Below are 17,880 nucleotides of genomic sequence, written 5' to 3'. Positions count from 1 at the left end.
CTGGGAGCCAGCGCTGTCCGGAGACACTTCCAGGTCACGTGGCCAGCGTAATGAAGCTGCAGTGGCGAGCCAGCACCAGCGCAGCACACGGAAACGCCGTTTACCTTCCCGCTATAAAGCGGTACCTATTTATCTACTTGCACCCGGGGCTGCTTTCGAACTGCTAGGTGGGCAGGAGCTGGGACCGAAAGACGGGAGCTCACCCCGCCGCAGGGATTCGTACCACCGACCATACGATCGGCAAGTCCTAGGCACTGAGGTTTTACCCACAGCGCCACCTGCGTCCCTATAGCCTGCTTTATCTGTTTTTAATTCTGGATTTTGTAACTTTTGAAACTCTCCCTGGGACTTATCGGTGAAGGATGGGTAGAAGTAGCAGCAGCAGAAGCAACAACAGCAACAGCAACAACAGAGTAAAGGCTCTCACCCCTAAGGCCCAGGGAAGGTAGCTGAACCCATAGCAATGAAAATGCTAGCAGATCACATTAACGTAATTTGAAGAAGGCATCTCTGAAAGGCAAAACAGGGACAGATATGCACCAGAGATAGATGCTGGGAAAATCTTGGATAAACAGAAATAGTGGGAGCAGATGGCAAGCTATTCTAGAGATTTTACTCCCACAGAAAGGCAAATTATTATTTAAGTCCTGTTTAGATTTCAAATGGACATAATTTCACCTTTTTCCCAATATGATTCAAATTGAATAATTTGAATAATTCAACAACAGGACTTTAAAGTCGAACTGATGACAAAAGATTTAAAAAATAATAATGAGGCCACAAATGTACTGCAACATATTCTAGATTGGCATTTACTGTGGTGTCCACTCTGAAACATTTAGTTGCTATAGGAACTGTGATACCATGTTAGTTTTATGCAGGAATACTTCTATCCATAGCATGGCATTAATACTTTATGTAAGCACCCTCTTTAATAGTTGTTAATAAAAAGCACTTTTTAATAAAAAGTTAGGGACGCGGGTGGCGCTGTGGGTAAACCCTCAGCGCCTAGGACTTGCCGATCATATGGTCGGCGGTTCGAATCGGTCCCAGCGCCTGCCAACCTAGCAGTTCGAAAGCACCCTCGGGTGCAAGTAGATAAATAGGGACCGCTTACTAGCGGGAAGGTAAACGATGTTTCCGTGTGCTGCTCTGGCTCGCCAGAGCAGCTTTGTCACGCTGGCCACGTGACCCGGAAGTGTCTGTGGACAGCGCCTATAGAGTGAGATGAGCCACAACCCTAGAGTCTGTCAAGACTGTTCCGTACGGGCAGGGGTACCTTTACCTTTACCTTAATAAAAAGCAAGCAAGCAAGCAAGCATGATTCTTACTCTTAATCATAGATACATATACTGTATCTAATTCAGTCCCTCCAAGTGTCCCTATTTTCCAGTGACAGTCCTGGATTTACAGAAGCCACCCTGGCTTCTGATTTGATCCTGGAATGTCCCGCTTTTCCTTAGGATGTTCCTGTTTTCATCAGAGAACTGTTGGACAGTATGGAGTTATCCAACCCCCGAACCATCTGAAGTCAGCCCTGTATAGGGAAGTTTTTTAGTGCTTAATTATGTTTTTATATATGTTGGAATCCACCCAGAGTTGCTGAGGTATTATTATTATTATTATTATTATTATTATTATTATTATTATACTTATACCTTGGTATTCAAACGCCTTGGTTCCCAAATGCCAAAAACCCAGAAGCAAGTGTTCCAGTTTTTGAACATTTTTTGGAAGCCGAACATCCAATGCGGCTGTCAGCTATTGTTTCCGGGGCGCCTGCACCAAAGTTTGGCACTTTTGTTTTTGCTATTTTGTGTTTTTGTTTTTGAGGTTTTTTCGGTTAATTTGTTTTTGTGACCGTGTGGAACTCAGTCAGCTACTGATTGATTGGTTGTGTGACTGTGGAAATGGATAAAAGCCCCCCATCCAAAAGCCCCATCAGTCAAAACAAAGGGGGAAGGGGGCAGGAGATCTGTACCGCCGGACGTCCCTGTTGAATGGTTTCTTTAAATGTAAAGGTTCATCATTGTTCCACTCCATGTGTATGTCTTTAAGGGGCCAGAGCAACGGCCAGTGCAAGATAACGAGACCCAGCTTTACAGCTGTGAAACATAGCAGGTGCTGCTGAGTTGTATTTGATTAAGGCGTGTCAGCATTTGGGTAGAGTATATAAGGAGCAGCACCTAGCTCTCCCATTACCCTGGGGGATGGGTTGGTGGTTGGGTCATGTTGGTTTGTTGATGTATTTAGTGTAAATGGAGTTTTTGTTTTTCTTATTAAAACCTTTAAGTACTTTTTGAGTCCTTTCTTTTTAATGCATGATCTCCCCAGCAAGCTCTCTGCAGCGTTACTATACTGCAAAAAGCCAACATCTTTGGTTATGGGCCCAGCTGCTGAGTGGATGACTGCATATTTTTGGACTCTGAGAAAGGTTTGAAAACTCCTCCTCCTGTTAGCGTAATTTTTGTGGGTCTGGAAGAGTTCCAGAATGGTTGACCGGGTTCCTGAAGCTGAGAAGGCTCTGGTCTTCCCACAGCTGACAGATGAGAACTATAGTTTATGGTCTTTTCGGGTGGAGGCGCTTTTGACCTCTAGAGAAGTATGGACCTATGTAACTGATGACCCTCCTAACCCTGTGACTAATGCTTGGTCAAAAGGAGATGCAAAAGCCAGGGCGATAATTAATTTGGCAGTCAGCGACCAGCAAGTAGTCTACATAAGAAATAAGAAAACTGCCAAAGAAATGTGGGACAGTCTTGCAGCCGTGCATGTTAGAAAAGAGTCAGCGTCTGCATTGACGTTTTTCAAGCAGTTGTACCGGACGAAGTTGCAGCCTGGTGGTGATTTGGCAGCACACTTGAGACGTCTGGAGGCAATACGCGGTGAACTAATTCGAAGGGACATGGAGGTACCTGATATTCAGTATGTTTTTATCATCCTATGTTCCCTTAATGAGGACTTTGATGGTATAGCTAGCCAGATATCTGCTGTTCCACCAGCACAATTAACTGTGGAAGGGGTAACGGCAAGATTAATGGGCGAGTTGGATAGAAGGGAGGCTTGTGCCATAAGCACTCCTGTTTCCAGAAAGAATGAGGAACGCCATATGCAAACCTGTGGTGATACAACTGCATTTAAAGCTGCAAAGCGTTGTTGGTTCTGCAATAAGCAAGGACATTTTGCAAGGGACTGCAGATCCAAAAGAAAGCAAAGTACTCCCAAGCCTGTTTCTGTTCGTCAGTCACGGTCGTCAGCCCAGCAGCCGGCATCGTATAGTAAAGACAGAAACGAGCCGCGAGCTTTTCACGCTCGGACTAAAGATCGTAAAAGAATTAAAGGTGCCAAGTGGAATTCTTTTATTGTCGACTCAGGAGCATCGCAGCACATCTGCAATGATCGAAGCTTGTTTATTTCTTTCGAAGAGGAAATTGGTAATGTACATTTAGCCAATTCACAAGTCCTGCAGTCGCTTGGCAGGGGTACTGTTAAACTTGACTCTTTAAACATTACAATAGCGAACTGCATTTACTGCCCGTCAGTGGACAATTTATTATCAGTAAGGTGCTTTGCTCATCAAGGGATAACTGTGCGTTTCTTAAAGTCAATGTGTGAGTTTTTTGAGGGGAACAAACGTCTATTGTATGCCCGGGAATCTGATGGTTTATATAGACTGTATTTTCGCACCTACTCCCAATCGCCTATAAATTGCAGAGCAGCACAGTCAAGCCAGGGGTTGAGGAATGTAAGGCCACATTCTGGGTGTGTCCACATGGCGCACAGAATTCTGGGACACCTGAATTTTGCTGATGTAATTAAGACACAGAATATTGTCAATGGCCTCAACTTAAAACCATGCAAATTCTTTATGCAGTGTCTATCCTGTTGCAAGAATAAGATTAAGGTTGCACGCAAGGGTAGGTGCTCAGATAGGAAAGTAACTGAGCCATTTGAGCGTGTACATTGTGATTTAGTTGGGCCACTCCCACCATCATTAGGAGGTTCTAAGTACTGGCTTACCCTCATAGACCAGTATAGTAGATACTGTTGGACTTATTCAATAGCTGAGAAGTCCCAAGCATTTGAGAAGTACAAGGTTTTTTGCAACTGGGTAAAAACGCACTTTAACAAACCTATTAAGAACCTGTTTTCTGACCGGGGTGGGGAATTTGTTTCTGAGGATTTTGAGAAATTCCTGGAAGCGCAGGGGACTACTCATGAGTTATCTTGCCCCCGAAGTCCCTGGCAAAATGGGCTTGTTGAAGTTGTGCAGCGTGACTTGCAGGCAGGAGTTAAAACTTATCTGCACGATGCTAATCTGCCCAAAGCATTTTGGGCTGAAGCACTCAATGCCTTTTGTTATGTTAGAAATCGCAGTTATCATTCTGGTTTAGATGTCACCCCCTATGAGAAGCTGTTTAAAAAACGCCCTAATCTGAAATACCTATGTATTTGGGGTTCAGATGTAATTATGCATTATCCCGCTAAGCAGAAATTGGGTGAACGTAGTGTTCAGGGAAAATTAATGGGCTACCAGCAGGGGGCCTACAGAATTTACATACCAGCAACTGGCAAATTTCATATTACCAGAAGCATGATACAAACTGTAAATTGGAATGGAGTTGCTGTTTTCCAAGATACTAATGGTATAGATAATACTGAGGAAGAAGCAGAAGCAGCAGGAAATGGTGCTTCTGAATTAATAGAAGAAGACAAAAAGCCTGTTGAATCTGATAATTTGTTTGATGATTTAAAGTCACAGGCACCTGAGGGGAGGTTAGATTCTCTTGAGTTTTCTGACCGTGAGCTTAGCCTACAGGCACCTCTTCAGTCTGACAATGATGATTTACAACCTGAAACTAGTAGTTCACTTAGTCCCATTAAGTCTGAGGAGTCTGACTCTCCTTCCGGACTGAGACGTTCAGATAGAAAGAGGCAGAAGCCACAACGTTTCACAGATGAACATTTTAATACTGTGTATGCCAATAAGGCGGTTTTTGAGCCAAAAAGCTACAATGATGTTCAGAATTTACCTAAGCACCAAGCTGCAAATTGGTATAAAGCTATGAAGTCTGAGATAGCTTCTTTAAAAGAGCATAACACTTGGTCTCTTGTACCACAAACCCCAGATATGAGAGTTATTGATTCAAAATGGGTTTATAGAGTTAAAATGAATGACAAAAATGAAGTTGTAAGGTACAAGGCAAAAATAGTTGCTAGGGGTTTTCAACAAATTCCAGGTGAAGATTATGTTTTGTGTTATTCACTAAGTGTAAAATATGAAACAGTTAAGCTTTTGTTAAAAGATGCATCAATTTGTGGAAAAGCCCACTACGCAATGTTTCTCTGCTCTTAAGAGAGTGGTAATGTACCTTAAACATACCAAACATTATAGGTTGCAGTTTACATCCAGTATTGACAAAGGTTTTGAAATTTTCTGCGATGCATCTCATGCAGTGGAACAAAATAATTGCAGGGGTGTGTCTGGTATGGTGTTTTGTTATAACGGTTGTCCTTTTGAATGGAAGTCCCAGACACAAACCATTATTTGTCTCTCCACAACAGAGAGTGAATTATGTGCATGCGTTCAGGCCACTCGTGATGTAGAATGGTATCTGCAAGTATTTGCAGACCTACACATGCAAGTAACACTACCAGTAAAAGTTTACCTTGATTCCCAGAGTGGACTTGCTATCCTGTGTTCAGAGACCAATACGCAGCGCACCAGAGTCTTAAGGTTACGTTTAGAATTTGTAAAGAAACTAATTGCTGATGAAATGGTTGTATTTAAATATGTTCCAGGTGACAATCAAATTGCAGACATTTTTACAAAAGCACTTCCAAAGGTTACACATGAAAAACATGTACAAAGTATGCTTTATGTTTTTGTTCCACAATGATGAACCGCAGGGGAAATGTTGAATGGTTTCTTTAAAGGTAAAGGTTCATCATTGTTCCACTCCATGTGTATGTCTTTAAGGGGCCAGAGCAACGGCCAGTGCAAGATAACGAGACCCAGCTTTACAGCTGTGAAACATAGCAGGTGCTGCTGAGTTGTATTTGATTAAGGCGTGTCAGCATTTGGGTAGAGTATATAAGGAGCAGCACCTAGCTCTCCCATTACCCTGGGGGATGGGTTGGTGGTTGGGTCTGGTTTGGTTTGTTAATGGATTTAGTGTAAATGGAGTTTTTGTTTTTCTTATTAAAACCTTCTTTAAGTTATTTTTGAGTCCTTTCTTTTTAATGCATGATCTCCCCAGCAAGCTCTCTGCAGCGTTACTATACTGCAAAAAGACAACAGTCCCCGGTACCCCTTTGGCAGTGGCGGCGGCAGTCAGCAGCCTGGAGCCAACCTAGTAGCACAGTTGGGTCTTGCTGGCTTCAGGAGCCGCTCGCTGCTGTAGCGCCTGCCATTTTTCCTTGCCGGAAGTTCTGGCAAGGAAAAATGGCAGGCGCCACGGCAGCGAGCAGCTCCTGAAGTCAGCCAGAGCCATCTGCACTACCAGGCTGGCTCCGGGCTGCTGAGGCTGCTGCTGCCGCCATGTTTCCCGGGGACAGATTTGCAAATCTGGGGACATTCTGGGGATGGAATTTGTTTGGGGAAAGATTTGCAAATCCGGGGACTATCACCCGGGAACCAGGGACATCTGGTAACCCTAGTTTTGGGGTTTGTTTTTAAACGTCTGGAATGGTTTATTCAGTTTTGCATTACTTTCTATGGGAAAGCGTGCCTTGGTTTTGGAATGCTTTGGTTTTGGAACAGACTTCCGGAATGGATTAAGTTTGAGAATCAAGGTACAACTGTATGATGATGATGTTGATAATGTTGATGATGCAGTGTAATGCTGTCAGGATGTACAGCAGTGCGCAGTTACAGATTGATGAAGGATACTGTTTTCATTAAAAGCAATGCATCAAAATCAGTAGGCCTTAGTTAGCCATGCCTGTTAATTTCAATGGGTGTAGTCTGAGTAGGACTAACACTCCTGAGTAGCTACAATCCATGAGCTGTGGCTCTGCCCTTAAATTCCAGGTTCAACTGCAGACGATTTATATGAAACAAGCCTAGAATTCCACTGTGCTGCATTTTCAGAGACGCTTGGAAATGGAGTTTCAAAAAGATTCTCGTTCCCATCCCTGTAATAATCATGTGTGTGTGTCTGTGTCTGTTTGTGCCTGTCTGGAACCTGCCATTTTCAATATGAAAATGGTCATTTGTGCATATGCACCAGCTGGAAATCCCTTCGCCTACCTACAATTGCTTCCCATTGTCGTTGATAAGTTACAATTGTTATATTCTGTGTTGGTTGTGGAGATAATTACAGCGATCCATTCAGGGCTGGCCTCCAGAGATGGGAGTTTGTGACACCTGGAAATAGCTGCTCATTACTGACAGGTAGGGGTGTGCACAGAGCCAATTTAGACCCGGAGAAACAGACAAAAATAGACCCTTTCCCGAATGTGGCAGGCCTTGATGAGGCTTATACTGCACTAGGATTTGTCTGAACCACACAGAGGCTATTGCCCCTTAATATGGCTTCTCTGCCTCAGTGTATAATCCATTCCGTTACTCTTTTATTTCTGAATCTTGTCATTTCTATAGTAAAAACACTCGGATTTCTGGGGGCGGGGGGAAATGCCGAACATTTCAATTGCTGAAGAATATTGCTACACTTACTAATAGAAAACTAATTTTTCTTTCTTTCTTTTAAAATTTTTTTTATTTCTAAATTTTCAACATAACACAAATTAAAACTAATTAATTATCTATCCCTTCTGAACTTACCCCCACCCACCCTGGTTTCACATATCTCCCCTTTGTTTCCTTACACATCTTATCTTTTCCATTCAATCCCAAATCCGTTAATAACCTTAAGGCATGGGACTTCATAGATGCTATATCAATCCTGCTAATGTTTTTAACTCTTTACAATGAACTTTAAGGTATTCTATAAAAAAGTTTTCCAGTCTTGTACAAACTACCTTGGTCACGGATCTTCCCAGTTATCTTTGCCATTTTAGCATAGTCTTTGTTATCCATTCTTCCTTCATTGGAACTTTCTTTTCCATCTTTGGGCAAATAGCATCCTTGCTGCTGTGGTTGCATACATAAATAGTCTTTTAACATGTCTTGGTACGTCTTCACCTGTTATTCCTAATAAAAAGGCATCTGGTTTTTAAACAAAAGTTATCTTAAACATTTCCCCAATTTTTTATAAATCATTTCCCAGAAGCCTACTGCCTCTTTACATGACCACCATGTATGATAGAATGTACCTATTTTATCTTTACACTTCTAGCACACATTAGATAAATTCTTATACATTTTAGCTAACTTTACTGGAGATAAATACCATTGATACGTCATTTTCATATACTGTAATTTTCTTTTAAAGCACCACAAGCTGTAAATTTTAAATCTCCTTTCCACAACTTCTCCCATGAATTGAATGGTATATTGTAACCTATATCCTATAGGTTAGAAAACTAATTTTTCAAAGTTCCTATACTTATGTAGCAAAAAGGCACACAAAAGGGGAATGTCAGCAGGTTTGTGGGGAGCCTCAGGAAGTCCAAAAAATATACATACAGTGGCACCTCGGGTTAAGAACTTAATTCATTCTGGAGGTCCGTTCTTAACCTGAAACTGTTCTTAAACTGAGACACCACTTTAGCTAATGGGGCCTCCCATTGCCACCGTGCCGCCACCTCGCGATTTCTGTTCTCATCCTGAAGCAAAGTTCTTAACCCAAGATGCTATTTCTGGGTTAACAGAGTCTGTAAACCTGAAGCATCTGTAACCTGAAGCGTCTGTAACCTGAGGTACCACTGTATTTTTAAATAACCAGGGTGGGAGAACCCTGAAAACCAAATAACGTTCAGTGGGCACAGAATGCTGGCTGACTAGTTGGCAGGTAAAACTGAGGAATGTGGGGAGGAATGGAATGGTGTATCGTGGCATACCCTCCAACATGTTGGGTCCCATAAAGGTAAAGGACTCTTGACCATTAGGTCCAGTCGTGACCGACTCTGGGGTTGTGGCGTTCATCTCGCTTTATTGGCCAAGGGAGCCGGCATAAGCTTGGCCAAGGGAGCTGGTCATGTGGCCAGCATGACTAAGCAGCTTCTGGTGAAACCAGAGCAGCGCACGGAAACCCCGTTTACCTTCCTGCCATCTCGCTTTACTGGCTGAGGGAGCCGGCGTACAGCTTCTGGGTCATGTGGCCACCCTGACTAAGCCACTTCTGGCGAACCAGAGCAGCGCACGGAAATGCCGTTTACCTTCCTGCCAGTACCTATTTATCTACTTGCACTTTGACTGCTTTCGAACTGCTAGGTTAGCAGGAGCAGGGACCGAGCAACGGGAGCTCACCCCGTCGCGGGGATTTGAACTGCTGACCTTCTGATCAGCAAGTCCTAGGCTCTGTGGTTTAACCCACAGCGCCACCCATTGGGTCCCTTACCAATGACTTATTTAGCTTAGTGTTGCCTGTACTGACTGGCAGCAAATCTCCAGGGATTCAGACAGGAATCTTTTCCAGGAGATGCTTATGAATTGAACCTGGGACCTTTTGCACACAGCCACTATGCTACAGCCCTCTACCAGCTGCAATTGATTTTTAAAGTGCTGGTCACACCATTGCTAATGGCATCAATGGCATTGTATCCAGGAGGGCTTATATTGAAGAGGGATTTGCAGATGGGTTAATCAATTGCTGCAGTCATTCACTGCTGGTCAAAGTCTACTCACACTGCTTCAACTTCTCTCCCACTGTGCAGCCATGTACCATGAACAAGCAAGCAAGGTTAATGGGAAGCAAACTTGCCTAGGTCATTAGTCCAAATCCTTCCAATTAATTGTTTAGGCTCAGGAAGTGGCAAAGCATTGCCTAGATGAAAGAACTGGCAACCTCTCTCTCGAACACTATGGAGAAAAGAAGCCCAAGGGGGAATATGGAGAAAAGAAGCCCAAAGGGGAATAATTGATCCATGAGCTCTGAGTAGGTGGTGATGGGTTTTGAGTCCGCATCAAAAAGGAAAGATTTATGTACAGTCATGTGATCTGGGTCACACCTTTTAGGATAGTGCTTTTGCAAATATGAACAAGTATGTGGTGTAGTGGTTAAGAGCGGTGGACTCGTAATCTGGTGAACTGGGTTCACTTCCCCGCTCCCCCACATGCAACTGCTGGGTGACCTTGGGCCAGTCACACTTCTCTGAAGTCTCTCAGCCTCACTCCCCTCACAGAGTGTTTGTTGTGGGGGAGGAAGGGAAAGGAGATTGTTAGCCGCCCTTAAGGGGAGTAAAAGGCGGGATACCAGGTCCAAACTACACCTCCTCCTCCTCCTCCTCTTCTTCTCCTATCCCACCTTTCCTCCAAGGAGTTCCAGGTGGTATACATGTAGTTCTCCCCAGTCCATTTTATCCACATAACAACCCTGTGAGTTAGGTTAGGCTGAGAGACTGTGACTAGGGCCAGGTCACCCACTGAGATTCTTGGTTGAGTGGCAAACAGAACATTACTCTCCTAGGTCTTCTTCTAGAACTTTAACAATTACGTCACACTGGCTAGCAACCGGAAGATCCAAGAATCAAAAGGACAAGGTTGAAACATACCCCCTATCTTGGAGAGAATTCCTTCCACTTCTACTAGACATGATACCTTTTAAGCAGATTTCCTGGGGCCAGGTGCCTATGCTCTTTTTTGTGGCAAGCCACAGTAGCATAAAGGTTAAACTGCTGAACTAAGACTGGAGAGACATAGGTTCAGATCCCCATTCAGTCATGAAGTTGGCTGAGTAACTTTCAGTCAGTTCCTATCTCTTAATCTGCCTTACAGGGCTGTTGTGGCAATACAATGGAGGGGTAAGATAAATTTCTTGAAGAACAGTTGGGATGCAAATAAAAAAAGAAAGAAACAGTCTATCTCCTTGTGGTTCCAGAAAGGAAACCAAGGTCACATTCAAATCAGACATTTGAAGCACTCCTATTCAACAGTCATTACTCCCCCCCCCCAAAAAAAAAAAATTATGGGAACCGTGGTTTCTTTAAGGTGTTAGGAACTGTAGTGCTGTGAAGTGTCCCCTAACAGTTATCAGCACTCTTAACAAACAACTGATCCCGGGATTCTTTGGGAGAAGCTATCACTGAGAAAGTAGCATAAGAGTGCTTTAAATGTAGGGTTAGGTCCTGACACAGGAAGACAAAATACAGTGGTACATTGGTTCTCGAACTTAATCCATTCTGGAAGTCTGTTTGACTCCTGAAACATGCAAAAACCAAGGCACGGCTTCCGATTGGCACAGGTACCCCGGAAACAATAGCTGATAGCCACATCAGATGCTCAGCTTCCAAAAAACGGAACATGTTTTCAGCGTTCAGGAGCCCATTTGTTTGTCAGTTAAGCCGTTTGATAACCAAGGTTCCACTGCAGATGCTTTTTTTGGTTTTTATAAGGATTCTTATCTCTAAACTTGTAACTTTTGTCCCCATCCTCTCCCTTGCCAGAGCCAAACATATTAATGTGAGCTGATTGTTGTTGTTTTAAATTTAACACATTTTCTGCTGCATTTTGGTTTCTCCTACGAGGAATGAGTAGCTTGATCCAAAGTAAGTCGCTTAAAGGGTTAGGTCATGAAGTGATTGTTGCCTTATCTGCTTTGCCTAAATAGCTAGTGGCATGTGGACGTTCAAATTACACATTATTTCCTTCTGTTTCCCACTTCACGCTAACAACTAATTTAAACCTTCCAATTTTATTGACCCTTAAAACAAGAGGTCCTCAATATCTGAAACCCCATGAATTTGTTTAGAACTTCCTCTATTAGCCATCAGCTTCTGTACATCATATCACTATTCTTTCTTCTTTTGTTTCAGAAACACTTATAACGAATAGAATGATCATTCCTCACAGCAAAGACCCACAGTGCAACAGCCTACTTTAAAGAATACTTTCAACTAAGGGCATCAGCAGAACAGCATTTCCCCATCTAACACTGCAAATTAATCTCCATAAATCTTCCAGATGTAAAATTCACACAGTAACTCATTGCATTCCCGGCAATCAAAGGAAAATCAACTTAACTGATGTGTTTTAGTTAAATGGTAAGGAAATACTTTTAGTTGCTGCATGGAAAGCAGGAAGAAAAGCAAAAGGGGTATTATTAGATAGCCATAGCCTTGGAGGATTAAAGGTATGAAATATAATATAGAAAAGGGTACAGAGGTGAGATTATCTCAGGATAATTCATCCTTTAGGATTCTAAACTGCAGTGGAGGCAATCAAACCTGTTACCATAGCATTTCTTTTAATGCACAGATAAATCTGTAGTTCTTGTTTATATAGTTCGTCCTCTGGAGGCACTAATATGATTCCCTTTAAAACTCAGGTTAATGAGAAAATAATGGAGAATTGTAGATATAAGCAATTTTTCCCCCACTGTCACTGTCATCATCTTTTTATACAGCCAGAGGGCTCTCTGAAAGTATAAGCTGAATTTATTTTATGTACTGCCGAACCTTTAACAATCTTCTTTTCACCAAGCTTTCTGATTCCAGCCTGAAGGGGAAGGGGGTAGGGGTGGGATAGGAAATGCCACGTTCCTGTCTAAACACATTTCTAAATCAGTATATCATCCATAAATTTAACCTTATCCCTAATAGAAAATTCAAAATCGTAAGTCTTAAAACTTTGCCTTGGCAACGCTCATTCATGTTTTATTGGCTTTCCTGGGTTGCGGTGCAGATGAAATACTGTATGTGGCGAGGGACAAAGGACTGCCTATTGCTTGCAAGGTGTAGTGAACTGTGTAATGAAGCCATGTTTGTTTACTTGCCTTTGTACATAGCCTTTCGCAGCATCTTCTCAGCAGATTGGTAATCTCCTTTTGCCTAGTATCTTATCCAGACTTTATGAATGCCAGTAGTGTGGAGCTGCATTCATTGTGTGCTGCAGAACAACAACTGTAACATAGGAAGCTACCTTATTCTGAGTAGGACCTCTTGGTCAATATTGTTTACACTGACAACTTTGCAGGGTTTCAGGCAGGGTGCATCCCCATGCCTATGTGAACATAGAAATCTGTCTTACACAGAATCAAACAGACCATTGGTTCAGCTAGCTCAGGATTGCCTCTACAGATTGTCAGAGGGTCACCAGGGGACAATTTCCAGGTCTACATAAACATAGGAACCTGCCTTATACTGAGTGAGACCGATTGGTTTATTTAACGCAGTTAACCAGGGTTTCCCAAACTTGGGTACCCAGCTGTTTTTGGACTACAATTCCCATCATCCCTGACCACTGGTCTGCTAGCTAGGGATGATGGGAGTTGTAGTCCAAAAAAACAGCTGGAGACCCAAGTTTGGGAAACCCTGGTCTATACTAACTGGCAGTGGCTCTCCAGGGTTTAAGTTAGGGTATGTTCCCAGCCCTACCTGAAGATGCCAGGGACCTTCTGCTTGCAAGACAGATGTTCTATGACCGAGCTATGACCCTTTGCCAAAGAATTATATTGAAAACAAGACAGTGGCCTAAAGGAGAGATAGAAATGAGATAAAATATTGTTGCATGCCATCCCAGTCTCTGAGTGGTTTGAGATTCCAGGCGCTTAACCAGGGTTTGTGTTTCCTTGGGGAAATGAGGCACAGCGGAGACTGTGGTGTCTTTATGATATATGGTTTATTTACCCATATATACAACCTGAGCCTACAATGGAGGGGTTGACAGCATTAACATTCCAAAAGAGTCTTACTTCTCCCATAGCCACAGCCTTGGATTCAAGCAGAGATCAGGCATGGTGTTCTCTCCCTCCTTGCTGCTTTTCTTCTAAGTCACACCTCTCCTTCCTAAGCTCTCTACTCTAAACTCTGTTTTTTTTTCTGTTGAGGGAGTAGGCACCACCCATTTGCCGTCTTGCACTGAGCCCCTTAATAGCCCCTTAATAGCCCATCACCCAGGTGATCACCTCATCAAGAAATTAGCCTGGCTTATATTTTAAAACTTGCTGGATCCAGGGATTCAGGAAGCTAGCCTGGCTTGATTAAATTCTAAGACTTGGTGGATTCATGGATTAGAGATGTCTGGCAGCCACAAACCTCTAACAATATATGGGGTGGAGTGTTCATACAAGGAATGGCTGTTAATATTCTGGCTGGGGTTGGAGAAATTGAGATGGGAACAGATTCTTAACCAATATTCCAGGGTGACACAGTCTCTCTCTCTCTCTCTCTCTCTCTCTCTCTCTCTCTCTCTCTCACACACACACACACACACACACACACACACACACTCAAAAGAAAAGAAAGAAAAAGAACAAAAGAGAAGAAGAAGAAAGTTACATCAAAATATCATGCAAATTCCACATATCGAGATTTCTCTGAATCTCCTGACTTCCCCCCATCCCACCCATGCATTCTCTTAATTATATTTTCAAGTGCCTATCAATACTTCTCCAATTTTTCATCATCCTAAATTATCTGTACTTTTACACTGCAAGTGTATTTAGAATCCTGCTAATGTTTTGACCTGTTTGCAATGATTTTGTATATACATTATAAACATTTCCCATTCTTTTTTAAATTTCTAGTCTTCTTGGTTCCTGAGCTTCCCAGTTAACTTTGCCATTTCGACATAGTCCATCAACTTGATTTGCCATTCTTCTTTGGTCAACAATGAAACAGTTTCCATTGTTCAATAAAAGCATTTGAAATTGGAGACTGAACAGGATTATTCACTCTATCCACTGTTAATACTGCAAGAAATAGTAGGTTTAGACTATGCAAGGTAGACATAGATTAAATGTTTAACCTATGGGTCTGTTTAAACAGAAGTCTGCGAATGTGCTGCCATGAAGTCAAGAGGTGAAGGAAGGAGCTGGTGGTTCCAATAGCTGCCACATTCTCGTGCAAAGAGCCTTCTCCCAGCCCTCCTTCAGTGCTGTCAGCTGCCTTGGGCAGCATTTCCCATCTTCTTGTAGCATGAAAGAGCAAGATGCAAGTCAAAGTGACACAGAAAAGGCTGGGAGGTGGTTCTCCATGTTTGGCTGTAGTAGCTGTCAGAACCCATCACTACCGAAGTCACCAGGAAGGCTGCTGGGTAAGGCTGGTCCATGAAGTCCTGTACACACCAACCTTATGGCTCCCATTCTGTGCTTATGCACATTTAAGTCCTGTTGACTTCTCCTGCATCTAGGCAGATACAGAAGGAATGTGGCACCTAACAGAAGTTTCCCAGCTGCGGAGCTGCCTGTGAAAGAACCTCCATCTTTGGTGATTCACAAGGGATGTCTAGGGCAATGAACCTAAGCTTTGTTTATCTCCGTGCACACAGGGAGGGCAGGATGTCATTGGTCAATGAATAAGCAAACAAGCACATGGAATTGGATGTAAGTGCATAAGTGATAACTAGGGATTATTTCCAAGAATATGAGTAGGAAGAGGATTTTAGGTATAGCATATCATGCTCTAAAGCAAACTTTGGGTTAAATGGCCCAGTGGGCTAGCTTCCAAATGCATTACTATATGAAATTGTTTCAGGAAGAGTATTTTCTAAGGGTCTACATGGACCCCAATATTTGCCTTGTGCTTGCAGTTAAAAAAACAACATTCTGTTTCTGAATCACTCTGTGCTCTGTCCAGTTTGATTTGTGATTCACCTTCTGAGCTGCTGAGTGTAAAATGAAACCATATGTTTGCCATTCACTTGCATGGGGAATCTAACAATGACTATATATATATATATATATATATATGCAGGTTTTGGTGTCTTCGGGTGTCTTCCCGTGTAAGAGTCGGGGTGTCTGTGCGACGTTTCGACGAGGTCTCACTCGTCATCTTCAGGCTGGTGCTTTCGGCTTCCAGTAACAAGAAGCCGAAAGCACCAGCCTGAAGATGACGAGTGAGACCTCGTCGAAACGTCGCACAGACACCCCGACTCTTACACGGGAAGACACCCGAAGACACCAAAACCTGCATTCCTGTACCCGTGAAAATCTACGAAAGCAAATATATATATATATATATATATATTTGAAATACCCTGCAAAGTCTGCCCAGCCACGTACATTGGACAAACAAACAGACGAATAAATGCACGTATCGCAGAACACAAGAATGCCGTCAAAAAAGAAGAAAAAACTTCCTCTCTTTTCCAACACATGAAAGAAACAGGACACGAAATTAATTTTGCTGATTCCAAATTGCTCTTTAACATGGAACATCACCACAAGAGAATAATCATGGAAGCCATCGAGATAGAGAAACACCCTCACAACATGAACAAGCGTGACGACACGTCCCGCCTGCCAGACATCTGGAAATTAGCCCTCCCCACAAAAACCGACACCAGAACCAGAGGCACACAGAACGCCGTCACCAATCAACCACACCAGACCCAAACCCAGACCCTCTCCACAGACATATTACAGACTCCATCCAGTAGCCAAACTATAGTGGCACCTCCGGATGCTGCACCCCCCTGCAATCCCTACACAGATCTGGCTGGCACAAGGCACAAAACCACAGCTCGCCCCTATACACGAAGCCAAGCCAGAGCACAACTAAATGCAGCACAGCCATCTTCTCAGAAAAACTCTTCACAAGCTCAAGAGGTCAAGACACAAAAGCTTTAGCAACTAATCTACACTTAATGACCCACCCAGTGGTATTCAGAATATCACTCATGAAATCACTCAAGATATCCCTCAAGTAATTAAGGAACAAAAGAAGAAGAGGCACACTAATCTAGGAACTTCCTCTCTGCCCAGAACGTTGGAGGCTATACACCACACCCCTCAACAGTATTTATAGGAACTCAAACACCAGATTCTGCTCTGTTCCAGTAACAAGAAGCCGAAAGCACCAGCCTGAAGATGACGAGTGAGACCTCGTCGAAACGTCGCACAGACACCCCGACTCTTACACGGGAAGACACCCGAAGACACCAAAACCTGCATTCCTGTACCCGTGAAAATCTACGAAAGCAAATATATATATATATATATATATCCTTTTGGCAGAAGCAGATGAACTTTGTAGACACGGGACACACCCATACCCACCCCACTAGGGAGGATTGAACCTTCCAGATTGCAGATGCAAAGGCTTTCATGGGGGAAGTGAAAGTGGTTCTCTTTTCTCCACAAATCATATTAGGGCAATTTTTAGGCCAACCAAAACTCTAAGATCTGTATGATTTTCATGTTTTCTGGATAGGAGCAGGGATTTGTCTTACTTTTCTTTACCTTAAAATAATTAAGAAGTCACTAATCATCTGTATACTTGCTTGTCCTTTTTTTTTTTTTAACAGCTTCACGTCAGCCAACATAGCTTTCCTGGCACTCGCAAGTATTGGGAAGGGATATCCTCCAACAGAAATTGCAAGGTCAGGCTGTCCTTAATACTGCCTGCAGAGTGCAGATGAGCTCCAAATGATTTTTTTTTTAAGGAAAAAGAAAAGCTGTGCTCTGTTGTTGTTTTAATTCAGAGTTCTTCAGCGCTCTGCAGGCAGCATTCCAACCACCTCGCTTCTTGCAAATCCTGTGGATCTAGAGTATAGAAACAGAGATGTAAAAGCATATAGATATAGTGCCCAGAAAAGTAGAGAGTACAGAAAATCAGAGCAGCAGGCCTTGTGAGTTTGGATTTGATATCCTGCTTTATCACTACCCTAAGGAGGAGGAGGAGGAGGAGGAAGCAAACCCGGTTCACCAGATTATGAGTTATGGCTCTCTGCACCACAGAGCCCTGATTCGTCTGGGGGTACTTTGCCAACATCACAATTTGATTCAAGGAAGGGTAAAATGACTCCAAATCACCCCAATTTGCCTTGTTATTCTGCTGCAGCACAGAATCATTGCACACTCCTAGAAAAACATCACT

At 42.9% G+C, this 17,880-nt stretch overlaps 1 long non-coding RNA gene across 1 annotated transcript in view; it reads left to right on the top strand.

Annotated features, from left to right (window-relative positions):
* The window catches only part of LOC309533351, a 63,499-nt gene extending 46,379 nt beyond the window's left edge, over positions 1 to 17,120 (top strand). Inside the window, exons 3-4 of the long non-coding RNA XR_014220156.1 lie at positions 11,878 to 12,105; positions 17,019 to 17,120. This is a non-coding gene — a long non-coding RNA (uncharacterized lncRNA). The remainder of the gene's footprint in view (positions 1 to 11,877; positions 12,106 to 17,018) is intronic.
* The last annotated feature ends 760 nt before the right edge of the window (positions 17,121 to 17,880 follow it).

Source organism: Podarcis vaucheri (genome assembly GCF_965113315.1).
Source record: "Podarcis vaucheri genome assembly, chromosome: 5".
NCBI classification, from domain to species: domain Eukaryota; kingdom Metazoa; phylum Chordata; class Lepidosauria; order Squamata; family Lacertidae; genus Podarcis; species Podarcis vaucheri.
The sequence above is the reverse complement of the archived record's forward strand: the minus strand, read 5'-3'. Positions and strand labels throughout refer to the sequence as shown.